Below are 13,972 nucleotides of genomic sequence, written 5' to 3' on the forward strand. Positions count from 1 at the left end.
ACTTCTCTCCTAGGATTGCAGATGCTCCATTGCTGGAGGCTTTCAAAAATAATCCGGACAGCCGTTTGTCTGAGAAGACTCTTGGCCTGAGCAGAGGGTTGGACTAGAAGACCTCCGAGGTCCCGTCCAGCCTAGGATTCCATGTTCTATGTAAATTGGGTTGTCTTCGCTTCCATTTTCCTGCTCATTCCCCGCGACCTTTTCTGAACCTCTTCCAATTTCTCGGAATCCTTCCTAAACTGTTTCTACAATGGAAGAATGATTGGAAAAACTAGCAACAAGACTAGCAGATATGGCCAAATTAAATGCCTTACTATCGAAGAGAAGAATACGTCTAACATCATTTATCTCTGGAAACCGCTTCTGGACTTTGTGAATCTTTGATTCGGGGATTTACTGCATGTATATTGTTTTTGGTTAGAGAACGGGCATGTAAAGTAATGTATGTAAAGCTGGGGCTACAGCAAAGCATTATTATGATGTTCACTCTACTGTTCTGAAAGGAGTCTGAAGTTACAAGTCCCCCACTTTTTTTTCTTCCTTGATCCTACTATTTTTATTGTCGTCGTATTTTGTACGGCTGATAAGTTTAATAAAATGATATTATCAGAATCCTTCGTAAACGTATTCTCCAAAGTGCCTGAGGGCAAGACAAGAAGCAATGGCTTGAAATTCCTCGGAGGTAGATCCAACCTGGAGAAATTTCCTGACCATGTGAACAATTAATTAATGTAACAGTTTGTGTCCAAGAGTTGGGGTGCTCCATCACTGGAGGTTTTGAAGAAGAGATCAGACAGCTGTTGTCATAGACCGCCGTACTTGAGCACGGGGTTGGACTAGAATATCAGGGTTGTGTTTGACCTTGGAGCGCCGGGGTGTGGGGGACATGTGTGGGGTGGGCATGGTCATGGTGGATGTGACATGGGACCACACCTCTGCACACAAGGTTTTATCTGTATGTATAAAAATGGCTTGCTCTGTGTGTGTGTGTGTGTGTGTGTGTGTGTGTGTGTGTGTGTGTGTTCCAGCATAACTCTGGAATGCCTCGAGCAATTTCAACCAAACTTGGTATACTTGCCAGTGGCAAGCAGACACAATGTCCAAGTGGCGCTTGGCTGCAGCACCCTTTAAGGAAAGCCAGCTGTTTGGAGAAACTCTTTCTGAGGTTCTTCCTCAGAGACTAGGAGAACTGATAGACGGTCTACCCCTTATTACCGTAGGCAGTCCTTTTGGACCACGGAGGTGGGATTCCCCACCTCCCAGTATCACAGGCAATACTTCCCTGGGGGGGGGGGACAGAGCGCAAGATAGATCAGGATTTCGAGACAGATCTCGACAATCGCAGTCAAGGCGGCCTTACAGAGGTTCAGGGGGATGCCCCTACCACTGTTCCAAATTACTCATGGGCTCAAATCCTGATTGGCAGCAGACTATATTGGTTTGCCACCAGTGGCGGGATACCACCATGGACGCATGGGTCTTACAAACAATTGCCCTAGGTCTGACCTTGGAATTTTGCTCCAGACCCCCTCTTCTTTGTGGATTTATTTTGGTTTATCCGACGGAGGAGAAAAACCTCCCTTTTTGAGTAAAGGGTTGGGTTGCTGGGTTGCTGCCAATTCTGTTATCTCAAAGGAATTCCTGACTGCTGGTTTTATTAACTCCTGGCTGACTGTTTGTGTGTGTGTGAGAGAGAGAGACTGGGACAGAACATCTCCTCAGTGCATCTTTCTCAGCAGCCACAGTTGAGGAATGTGGAAGATTTGGCTTGAGTGGGAACAGAAGCCTTGCCAGATCTTAATCTGGGCTTTTTAAGGACAGGACAATCAGCCTGATATTGGGAATCTTCAGAATCACTGCTATTAGTCGTATCTAACCTTGAAAAAAGGCTTTAGAACCCACAAGAGAATAAAGGCTGAAAGACTTACTCACTGCGCAGATCAGAGTTCAAATCACACCCAAACCAGCGAAATGGTTTGTTAGGTTATGATTACAAGTAGCAGCAACAATGACCAGACACTTCAGGTGTTAGCAGGGCTTGCTCCCAGCAACATGGCAATCAATCACTCAAATAATGCTTTATAAACCGACGAAACGGTTTTTACTTGCGTGGCCACGATTTTCTTCAATGGTCAGGCCTCCAGAACTGCCCAGCTGGTCAATTTTTCCAGAAATCTGCTGCGTTGTGTGCTGCTACGAAATGGCCGCCGCCCACAAAATGGTGGCTACTGGCCCCATGATCAGCACGCTTTCCTCCGGCCTTCTGCTCTCCAGCAGCTCTCAAAATGCAGGGAAACTGAAGCCTCGGACTTCCCAGGTGCCGGCGATGCCTTCCAGATGTCCAGGAATGAATTCCAGCGCGATCTGCGCCATGCGGTAATGGCGGCCGCCCCAGTGATCAAAACGCTGTTTGCAGAGTCTGCAGCACTAATCACTCTCTGTGCTCCGTTTTCGCCACTCCCAATCCAATTTAGAGGCTCTAATTACGTTTAGTTGAAGATAAGTTAAAAGTAGCCAATTTCCTTGGTGCAGGAATTTTGCCTCCAGGATGCGTGGAAGGAAATAAATAAAGATAAAAAACAGTACACTTTCTATTCCAATCCACACCTATCTTGGTCCAGAATAGATATGACCTGGATGTCAACAGATCTCAGGAAAGACCTAGAAGAAATAGAAATAATGAAATAAAGTAATCTGGAAAGGATATCAGAAGAAGAAGAGATGGATGATGAACACCGAAATACTAATACATCGACTGGTGTCCCTACCTACAAATAAAATCAAGATATCAGAAAGATTTGACCCAATTTGAATTCCAAAAAGGCCAAAATGAACTAGACAAAATTTTACAAGGACCGCAGGACAAATTGATAAAAAAAGTTTATAACTATCTACGAGTATACAAATTAGAAGAGGAGGTGGTTAAAGACAACATGTTAAGCTGGGCAAAGAACTTCGGCCATAACATCGAATTAGATAAATGGGATAAATGGGAAAAACTATGGACAACAAATTACAAATTGACAATGTCTGTACCCTACAAGAAGAACCTGCTCAAAATGTTTTATAGGTGGCACCTTCCCCCGGCCAGGCTGGCAAAAATGTTCCCCAACACATCTCCAACATACTGGAAGTGTAAGCTACACAAAGGAACCTTCTATCATACATGGTGGACCTGCCCAAAAGCAAAACAATATTGGCGAATGATCAGAACACAAATAGAACAAATCACACAACACAGAATAGAAATGAGGCCAGAAAACCTTCCTATTAGGCATTATATCTGGACAATATGAAAAGGAAATAAAATACTTAATAATCCACATAACAACAGCAGCACATATAATTTTTGCACAAAATTGGAAGAGTAATGACATACCAAGTGAAGAGAGAGTAATTAGTAAAATCATGGAATGTGCAGAAATGGACAGACTCACAAGGAACTCCAAGATAAAGAGGAACATGAATACTATTTAGTATGGGATAAGTGGTAAACTTGGTTGGAAGATAGGAAAAGGAAAAAACAGGACTAGGAGGTAGCCAGTGGAACCTAAGAAAGATATAGAAATACAAATTAGTTAATTTAGGCCAATAGTGACCTAAAAAAGTTTAGACACAATGTAAAAGACTCAATTAGGGAGAAGTCAAATATGCAAATGAGAATCATATAACAGACTACAGTTGTGATAACTTTGATAAGATTATACCTGACTTCTTTTTTTGTTTATATGTTTTGTATGTCTTGTTATTACTTGTTTTGTTCTGTTTGTATCTTTAAATAAACATTTTTTTAAAAAAAAATAGCCAATTTCCTAATTTTTATTTAATTTATTTAAAGGAACCAACTCAAACAAGTTTTTCTTTCAGACTGAGTTGAAAAAACTGAGGCTCGGCCAGAAGAAGGAGGGCATGGCCAAAGAAATTCCAACTCAGTGAGGTCATAACAGACTGAAATTAACCCATGCTTGGACTTACCAAGCAGTGCACAGGAGATTTTGGATTTCACCACTGCTTCTACTGTATAGCACATTGGAGTTGCCATAGTAATGGCTTTACCATACTCCACAAGGGGGCTCCCTCTAGTAAGAGGGAAAATCCAACGTTAGAAATTATGTTTGGTCCGGACATTTTCAACAATGCTTTGATTATTTTTGAGGACAAATGTATGGCCATGATCAATAAAACATTAACGCAACTCGGCTTGCCTGCACCACTACGAGACCGACCTGACGTACTTCAGGCAGATTACAATAGAGAAAAGAACTACAATATCGAACAGCATAGTGCATATATCGCGGACAAGAAGCCACTTCTAAATCAAGATCAGAAAAAAAGCATACCAAATGATCATGGATCAGTTACCAAAACAACAAGGTGGTATCATTTACTTGATGCTTCTGGGGGCACAGGGAAAACATTTGTAACTAATTTAATTCTCACAGAAGTCAGGACTCAGGGAGAAGTTGCTCTTGCCAACGCCTCTTCAGGAGGTCAAGACATGTAAATTAATCGTATGGGATGAATGCACCATGGCTCACAAGAAAGCTCTCGTAGCCCTTGACGTCACTATGAGAGGACAACATTATGTTGTTTGTTCAAGGGTGGGTTCACCCATGAATTTATTTATTCTTGGCTCCTGGAGGAGAAACTAAAAATGTTGTTCATAATCAAGTTTTATGTTAAATTAATATTATAGTGAATTTCTGAAACATTTCACTTTATAATTTGTATACTTTTAAAAGACTGTGAATAAAATTACTTTGATTTGACACTATACATATAATTCATTCCTTTTCCTGTCTAATACAGGATTGGGATGAATAAAATATCCGGGCAATGCTGGGTTATCAGCTACTACACTTATAAAAATAGAGATGCGTACATTTCGGTGATTTTGTTTTTTTAATACTTATTTGATCTACTGGATCACCCTATGAGAGAGACCCGATCAAGAAACTGACTCCATAGGAAGACTAGAATTATAAATTATTGACACAGGCTATATGAGCAGAATCCAGCAAGCCTGAAAGGTAAAATATTTTACCTTTCCTCCCTTTTATAACCTTCTGTGTCAAGGACAGCCTCCTGCAGCACTCTGGAGGCCAAAATGGGGCATGGGGGGGGGGTCTGTCCCGTTTTCTGCCTGGACGGCCTCCTGCAGCACTCTGGACTTTGGGACCACAACCAGGAGACGGTGAGTATTTTTGGAATATTTACAGGAAAGCCAGGTTTGTGACATTAGAAAAATAACCAGGAGGGTGAGTGTTTTTGGAATATTATACAAGAAAGGCAGGTTCGTGACTTTGGACCAATAACCAGAAAAGGGTGAGTATTTTTGGAATATTTACAGGAAAGGCAGGTTTGTGACATTAGAAAAATAACCAGGAGGGTGAGTGTTTTTGGAATATTATACAAGAAAGGCAGGTTCATGACTTTGGACCAATAACCAGGAGAGGGTGAGTATTTTTGTAATATTATACAGGAAAACCAGGTTTGTGACTTTAGAAAAATAACCAGGTGGGTGAGTATTTTTGGAATATTGTACAGGAAAGGCAGGTTCGTGATTTTGAACCAATAACCAGGAAAGGGTGAGTATTTTTGGAATATTGTACAGGAAAGGCAGGTTCGTGACTTTGGACCAATAACCAGGAGAGGGTGAGTATTTTTGGAATATTGTACAGGAAAGGCAGGTTTGTGACTTTGGGACAATAACCAGGAGAGGGTGAGTATTTCTGAATACTTTACAAGACAGCCAGGTTACTGACTTTGGGCCAATAATAACTAGGATACGGTGACTATTTTTGGGAATAATAAACAGGACAGCCAGATTAGTGACTTTTGCCCGATAACCAGGAGACAGTGAGTATTTCTGGAATATTATGCAGGAAAGCCAGATTTGTAACTTTGGGCAAATAACCAGGAGAAGGTGAGCATTTTTGGAATATTATACTTCTCCCTAGGACTTCACTTGCCCAAACACCAAGGGGGAGAGCAAAGAGGATGGCGGAGTGGGATGAAGACGCCAAGTGGAGGTATCTGGCTGCTAACCGCAGCGTGTCGGTAGAGCAACTGAGGGAGGTTGAACCAGACAGAAATGAGCAGCGTGGAGCTGCAGGCTGAAGCCAAGATTCCACCTAACCCAGCCACTCCTGGTGTCCATTGGAGCCCGAGCCCGGTTGTGGTGGCCAGAGCAGCCAGCCCTCCCCTTAGGGCCACCTCCACCCCAGCGAGACCGATCCCCAGACTGATCCCCACGAGGCAGCAGCGAGCCCACATGCTGGGATAAGCTGGTCAGCAGCAGCACACACACACACACACACCCAGGGTGGCCGGGACCAGTGGTGGGTTCCTCCCGGTTTGGTCTGGTTCGGCCGAGCCGGTAGCGGTGACGATATGATGTCACCGAACCGGTTCTCCTCCCCCGCCCTCCCATCCCCCCACGTTATTCTTACTTTTTATTTGGTCCCACCCCCAATCTATTGCTGCCTCCTGAGTCCCAGCTGATGACTAGAGGGAAAAAAACTGTTTAAATTCTTGCCGCGGGGCTTCAAAGGGCCGTCCTACAGCTGATTAGTGTTAAAAGCAAACAAATGAGTCGGGTCGTAAGTGCGAGGACTGGTCGTAAGTGCGAGGACCTTCCAGAAATGACTCTGACCAGCTAGCCACATCCACCTAGTCACATGACCTCCAAACCACACCCACAAAATAAGCCACGCCCACAGAACCGATAGTAAAAAAAATTAGAACCCACCCCTGGCTGGGACACCAACCACGGCCCTACCCCCAGGGGCCTGTTTGGTTCCCTGGGCACTGGGGCCCCGGCCATTCTACCTGTGGATCTCCCTATAGATAGATGATAGAGATAGATAGATAGGTAGATAAATAGATATAGAATGAGACTGGCATAATTATACATATATATATATGCCAGTCTCATTCCATCTCTCTCTCTCTCCTCTCACTATATTCATAGCCCCTTGCAGGGATGGGCTGCTGGGGGTTCGGGAGAACCTCTAGCTAAGATTCTGTGCAGTTCAGAGAACCCCTCCCCCCATCCCACTCCTGGCTGGCCCCGCCCACCCCATCCCTCCCAGGAGTGGCCACGTGGCCCGTTTTGGATGCAGGAAGTGCAAAGCACGCCCGGAGGCTCGGGGAGGGCGAAAAACGGGCCTACCGGAAGTTCGAGAAGGCCAGAAACGGGCCTGTTTCCGGCCTCCAGAGGGCCTCTGGAGCCTGGGGAAACTGTTTTCGCCCTTCCGGAGGCTCAAGAAAAGCCTCCGGAGCCCGGGGAGGACAAAAACACCCCTCCCACCGTAGTGCAGGAGGCAGACTAGGCCACGCCCACCATGGCTACGCCCACTCAGCAACCGGGCAGAGAACCCCTTGTAAAGTTTTTGAAGCCCACCCCGGGTCCCTTGGTGTACCTTAGCTATCCAAAGTCTCTTGTTCACAGCCAGGTGAAGCTCATAAGAGTTGGGCAGGAAGGGGGGGGGCGGAGTTAGGAAAGGCACAGAGCATAAAATCAAAAAGTCGTGAAAAGGAAAGAAAGGGGAAAACCCAAACGCATGCACACACAATGTTGCCATCCCAGATGCTGCAGGTCCCGGTCTACCGCTCTGGATCGCCGATGGGTTAGCGCATGGTAATGTGCTTGGCCGGCCTCGTCGGGGTGTCAGTGGTCTGCCTCGCCTGGGCGTGGTAGGCCCACCTCATCGGGGTGTCACAGGTCTACCTCGCCGGGGTGTTGTAGGCCTGCCTCGCCGGGGTGTTGCAGGCCTACCTCGCCGGGGTGTTGCAGGCCTACCTCGTCAGGCTGGTTTCCTTCCGATCCCCTCCACCTTTTCCGGAGCTGGTCGATGTGACGTGTACAGACCTGTCCATCTTCTAGCTCGACTCGGTAGGACTTCGGGCTAGTTGTGCTCTCTATTCTCCCCTTTAGCCACTTTGGAGAGCCATTGAAGTTTAGTGCAAACACCGGGTCTCCTATGGCGAAGGCGCGGAGCGGCTGGCTGGCCGTTGCTGTCACCTCGGGGTTGTACTGGGGGTGCAGCCGGTCCAGGGGTGACCTCAGGCGTCTGCCCATCAGTAGCTCAGCTGGACTCTTCCTGGTGGTGGCATGCGGGGTGATGTGCTGTGTTAGGAGGAAGTTGTCGATCCTCTCTTGCCAGTCGCCCGGACCCATCTTGGTGAGCATCTCCTTGGTGAGTCTCACCATGAGTTCCGCTTGACCATTTCCGGCTGGCCTGTAAAATGCGGTGAGGGCATGGCGGATGCCCTGTCCCGCCAGGAACTCTTCCATGGCCTTGGAAGTTAGTTGTGGGCCATTGTCTGAGACCAGGACATCTGGCAGCCTGTGTGTTGCGAATAGGCGCCTGAGTGCCCTGATGGTGGCTTCGGAAGTGGTAGATGCCATGGGGATGACCTCTAGCCACTTGGAGAAGGCGTCCACGACAATTAGGAGGTAGTGCTCCTGCATCAGACCCGCGAAGTCAATGTGGATCTGTGCCCATGGGCTGCTGGGCGTCTCCCACTCTGACACTGGGGCTTGGGCGGGGTGGGACGTACCTCTTGGCATGGGTCACATCTGGCGACCCACTCTTCAATGTCCTTGTCCAGGGATGGCCACCAGACATAACTCCGTGCCAGTCCTTTCATTCTTACGATGCCAGGGTGTCTGTTGTGGAGCGTTTCAAGCATCTTCTTCTGTAAGGCGCTGGGAATCAGCACCCGGTCTCCCCATAGGATACAGCCTTTCATGGTGGACAGCTCCTGCTGCTTCCGTGCGAAAGGGCTGAACTTTTCTGCTGGTTTCTCTGCTGGCCAGCCTCGCAGGACCCAGGATCTCACTTGCCTGAGTATGGGGTCCCTCTGGGTGTGGGTGGCCACGTCTGCTGATGTCACTGGGCAGTCTCTGTCGGCGTCGATGTGGAGGAGGCTTATGGTGGGTGCGGGGTCTTCTACTGGCTCCCTGGATGGGCACCTGCTCAGGGCATCTGCGTTCCCAATGGTTTTGCCGGGCTTGTGAATGAGTCTGTATGAATACCCGGCAAGGAAGATGGCCCAGCGTGTCATCCTGGGCGACATGTAACCGGGTGTGGGCTTGTCACCCGCTAACAGTCCCAATAGTGGCTTATGGTCTGTGATGACCGTGAAGTTCCGGCCATATAGGTACTCATGGAAGTGCTTGACGCCAGCCACAATGGCCAAGGCTTCCTTGTCCAGCTGGCTGTAATTCCTTTCGGTGCTGGACATCATTTTAGAGAAGTAGGCGATGGGTGCCTCTGATCCGTTGGGGAGCTGGTGGCTGAGGACTGCGCCAATCCCGTATGGTGAAGCGTCGCAGGTCAGCAGCAGGGGAAGCGTCTCATGGTACTGGATCAGCACGCTGTCTGATGATAGGAGCCCCTTGATGGTCTTGAAGGCGGTTTCCTCTTCTGTCCCCCATCTCCACGGAACCGTTTTTCCCAGCAATCGATGGAGTGGCTCAGCAGCTGTTGCCTTCTGTTTAAGGAACACCGCATAAAAATTTAGCAATCCCAAAAATGCTTGAAGCTCGGCTTTGTTTTTGGGGGCTGGAGCTTCGTGGATTGCCCTGACTTTAGCTTTGGTGGGGTGGATACCGGTGCCATCTATGAGATAGCCCAGGAACTCGACCTCCTGGACCCCAATGATGCATTTGTCTCTCCTAACTCTCAAACCCTTCTCCTTGAAGCGCTGCAAAACTTGTTTAAGTCGCTCAAGCAGCTGGGTTTTAGAGTGCCCGGAGATCAACACATCATCAAAGTACGGCACCACCCCTGGAATGCCTTGGAGAAGGCGTTCCATCATTGATTGGAAAATGCCTGGGGCTGCGCTGACTCCAAATTGGAGGCGGTTGCACTTAAATGCGCCTCTATGGGTGACAATAGTTTGTGCCTCCGCAGTTTTTTCATCCACTGGCAATTGCTGGTAAGCCTGGGCCAGGTCCAGTTTTGCAAATATTGTCCCACTCCCAAGTGAATGCAGCAGATGTTGCACCACTGGAACTGGGTATGTGCTCTGCGATAGGGCCTTATTGATCGAACATTTATAGTCGGCGCAGATGCGCACAGATCCATCATGCTTCATGGGGGTCACAATGGGCGTCTCCCATGCTGCATGATCGATCGGTTCCAACATGCCCTGGGCTATCAGCTTATCTAGCTGAGCATCTACTTTGGGCCTCAGGGCAAACGGAACTCTGCGGGGCTTAAGCCTAATGGCGGTAATTGCCTTATTAAGATTAAAGGAAATGGGCTTTCCCACAAATTTCCCCAGTTTACCGTCGAAGACTTCCTTGAACTCTTCGAGGAGGGTGTCGAGTTCGTCCTGACGAATTTGGTTAACCCCTACTATCCCGAGCCCTAGTGGCTTGAACCACTCCATGCCTAGCAGGGTCGGGCGGCTGTGCTCGATGATGGTGATGGGGAGGTCGCCTTGGAACTCTCGGTAAGACACGTGGAGTGAGGCTCTTCCCAGGACTCCGATGTGGTTCCCTCCGAAATCCACCAGCCTGGAGCACAGGGGTTTCAGGTCCTTCTTGCGGACGTCTGGCTTGATGCGCTTTAAGTTTTTCCAGTCCATGATGGAGTAGATGGAGCCAGAGTCTACTTCCATGGAACATGGGGTTCCATCCAACAGCGCGGTCACGTGACACTTGGTGGTGGTGTCGTCGTCGTCGGAGAGGTGTATTGTAGTTTGGTGCACTGCTCTCCTTCGGTTTCCGTCGCTCTCACCCCGTCTGGATTGGTAGGAGGACCGTTTGGATGACCTCGCGTTGTCCTCCCGATTTTCGCGAGGTCAGTGGCTGGAGGGCTCTGGGGCTGGTTCCTAGGCTCTGCAAGCCTCTGCGATGTGGCCCCTTCTGTTACAACGCCTGCAGGTTGCGTCTTTCCATTTGCAGCTGGCTCTGGTGTGGTCTCCTCTGCAGCTGGCGCAGCGCTCTCCCCGATCGCTTTTCTGAGCGGTGTCTCGTTTGGGGGGCCTGGAGACCTTGTGCACGGCCGACTCTTCCTCGGACTCCGATCCAGCTGTGGAACCCTCAGATGATGATTGGGCAGCTCTGTGAATCTTATGGATTCCTTTTGCCCGGATCACTGCGGCTGCTGCTTTTTCCGAAATTTCGGATGCTGTAGCTTCCTCCACCACATCCTTGAGCATGAGCTTTTTTCGGCTCAGGAACTTCTTCTGCAGGCCTCTGTCCCTCATGCCGAAAACCACGCGGTCAGCGATGGCGTTGTCCACATGGTCAAACTCGCAGCTGGCTGCGATTTGGCGCAGGGCGGCCACGAACTCCTTTATGGTTTCCCCTTCCATCTGGTCTCTCTGGTGGAAGGTGAACCGGTTTGCCACTGGTGTTCCCGTCGGGGCGTAGTGGTCCTGCAGGATCTGCAGCAGATCGGTCCATGGAACTTCCTCGATGTCCCGTGGAGCCACCAGGTCGATGGCCATGTCGAGGACTTCTGAGCCACAGTTGGCCAGGAAAATGCCCTTCTTGCGGTCATCGTCGGCATCCCTGATGTTGTTGCCTCTCAGGTATTGCCGGAATTTGACCACATAGGATTTCCACTTGTCCTTCCCTGGGCAGAAAGGAGCAAGGGCTGGCAATGTGACTTCAGCTGTTGCCATGCCTCTGGAAATTCCTACAAAAGTGACTCAGCTGCTAAGTGACTTAGCTCTTGAGGTTGGCTTTGCGCCACGAGGTTCGTCGCTTGGTTCTTAGTTTAGTTTAGTTTATTTGATTTGTATACCGCCCTACTCCCGAAGGACTCAGGGCGGTGAACAGCCAACAATAAAATACATAAATACACAAAATTTAAAAACCCGATAAAATCAAATTAAATTATTTGGCCCAGACAAATTAAAATACCCCAATAATTTAAAAACAGATTAAAATTTACATATTTAAAAAGGGAAGAGATCAGGCCAAGCCCGCTTGATGGAATAAAAAGGTCTTGACAGCACGGCGGAAGGAGCGCAGATCCGGGATCCTCCGTATCTCCGGGGGGAGCTCGTTCCAGATGGTAGGTGCCCCCACAGAGAAGGCTCTCCCCCTAGGGGCCGCCAGTTGACACTGTTTGGCTGACGGCACCCGGAGGAGTCCCTCTCTATGAGAGCGTACTGGCCGGTGGGAGGCTATTGGTGGTAGTAGGCGGTCCCGTAAATAACCAGGCCCTAAGCCATGGAGCGCTTTAAAGGTGGCAACCAAAACCTTGAAGCGCACCCGGAAGACCACCGGGAGCCAGTGCAGCTCGCGCAGGAGAGGTGTTACATGGGAGCGCCATGTCGCTCCCATTACCACCCGCGTGGCCGCACTCTGCACCAGTTGGAGCCTCCGGGTGCTCCTCAAGGGGAGCCCCATGTAGAGAGCATTACAATAGTCCAGGCGGGAGGTGACGAGGGCATGAGTGACCGTGCGTAACGAGTCCCGATCCAGAAAGGGACGCAACTGGCGAATCAGGCGGACCTGATAAAAAATCCTCCCGGTCACAGCCGTCAAGTGCTCTTCTAAAGACAGCCGTGAATCCAGGCGGACGCCCAAATTGCGAGCCCTCTCCGTGGGGGCCAATGATTCGCCCCCAATAGTCAGTGATGGCGTCAACTGGCTATATCAGGACGTCGGAAACCACAGCCACTCGGTCTTGGATGGGTTGAGCCTGAGCCTGTTCCTCCCCATCCAGATCCGTACGGCCTCCAGGCACCGGGACATCACTTCAAGGGCATCATTGGGGTGATTCGGGGTGGAGATGTACAGCTGGGTGTCATCAGCGTACTGATGGTACTCCACTCCGAAACCACGGATGATCTCGCCCAGCGGCTTCACATAAATGTTGAACAGGAGAGGTGAGAGGACCGACCCTTGCGGCACCCCACATATGAGGGGCCTCAGGGTCGACCTCTGTCCCCCTGTCAACACAGACTGCGACCGGTCAGAGAGAAAGGAGGAGAACCACCGCAACACAGTGCCTCCCAGCCCTAACTCTTCCAACCGGTGCAGCATGATACCATGGTCATTAGTCCTTCATCGCCAGTGTTAGATCGGCGCAGGGAAGTAAAATGCAACCAGCTCTGGTCCAATTCAGTACTTTATTTAAGCACAAGAAAAAGACGAGCGGCTGGGCTGCCGGGGCTCTTTAAATACGCTCCGGCAGGCTCAGCCGCCCAATGACAGTTCTTTGAATTTCCCGCCGGAGGATTAGCCAATCCCCGGCGGATGCCCATATAAGGACATAACAATTAGGTCTCGATAACTTATTTGGGGGTTTGAGGAAGTTTGTTACTTATGGTTGATTCACTTAGTTGCAGCTTGATTGTCAATTATCTCCTGGAGACGCCGATAATCAGTCCATGGTAGATTCTCTTAATGTTTTAAATGAGAATGGAAGCAATATAAAGAATAAAACGATATTTTTAAATAGAGCTTCTCAATCTCTTCCTTTTCTTCTATTTTTGCTTTGTAAAATAGTGACATGGTTAACTTCTGGGGCGCTAATCCTCTTGCTATGTGAAGCCCTTTTTACTTGCTCTCCTGTAAGTTTACCCGTGGCTTTTGCAAATTCCTTTTTCTGTGCAACGTAAGGAAAAAAAACTCTTCTCCCCTGGGATATTCTCCAATCTCTCTGTTAAATAGTGGGCGCCGTAAGAACACAGGACAAGCACAGCAGTTACATTAGTTTATTCAGCTCCGGTACAGCAATAGAGTGCAAGCCGCGGCAGCCTCTTTTAAAGGGAGCTGTCCACGGCTTCAGCCACTGTCATGCTTCTAAATCTCCCGCTCTATTTGCTCGCTTCTAATTGGTCCGTTTGAATTGTCATTCAATACTCAACACTCTCTGTTGTGGCCCGCCAGCAGAGCTCAGATGATGAGGAGGCTGGGGAAGAACTTGGGCCAGTTTTGGAGTCTGGGGGAGGCTCTGATGGATGCTCAGTGTTGGACACTGAGATAGAGCCAGGG

This window comes from Pituophis catenifer, unplaced genomic scaffold (assembly GCF_029215685.1).
Source record: "Pituophis catenifer annectens isolate HBS135680 unplaced genomic scaffold, rPitCat1.0.hap2 SCAF_10, whole genome shotgun sequence".
NCBI lineage: Eukaryota > Metazoa > Chordata > Lepidosauria > Squamata > Colubridae > Pituophis > Pituophis catenifer.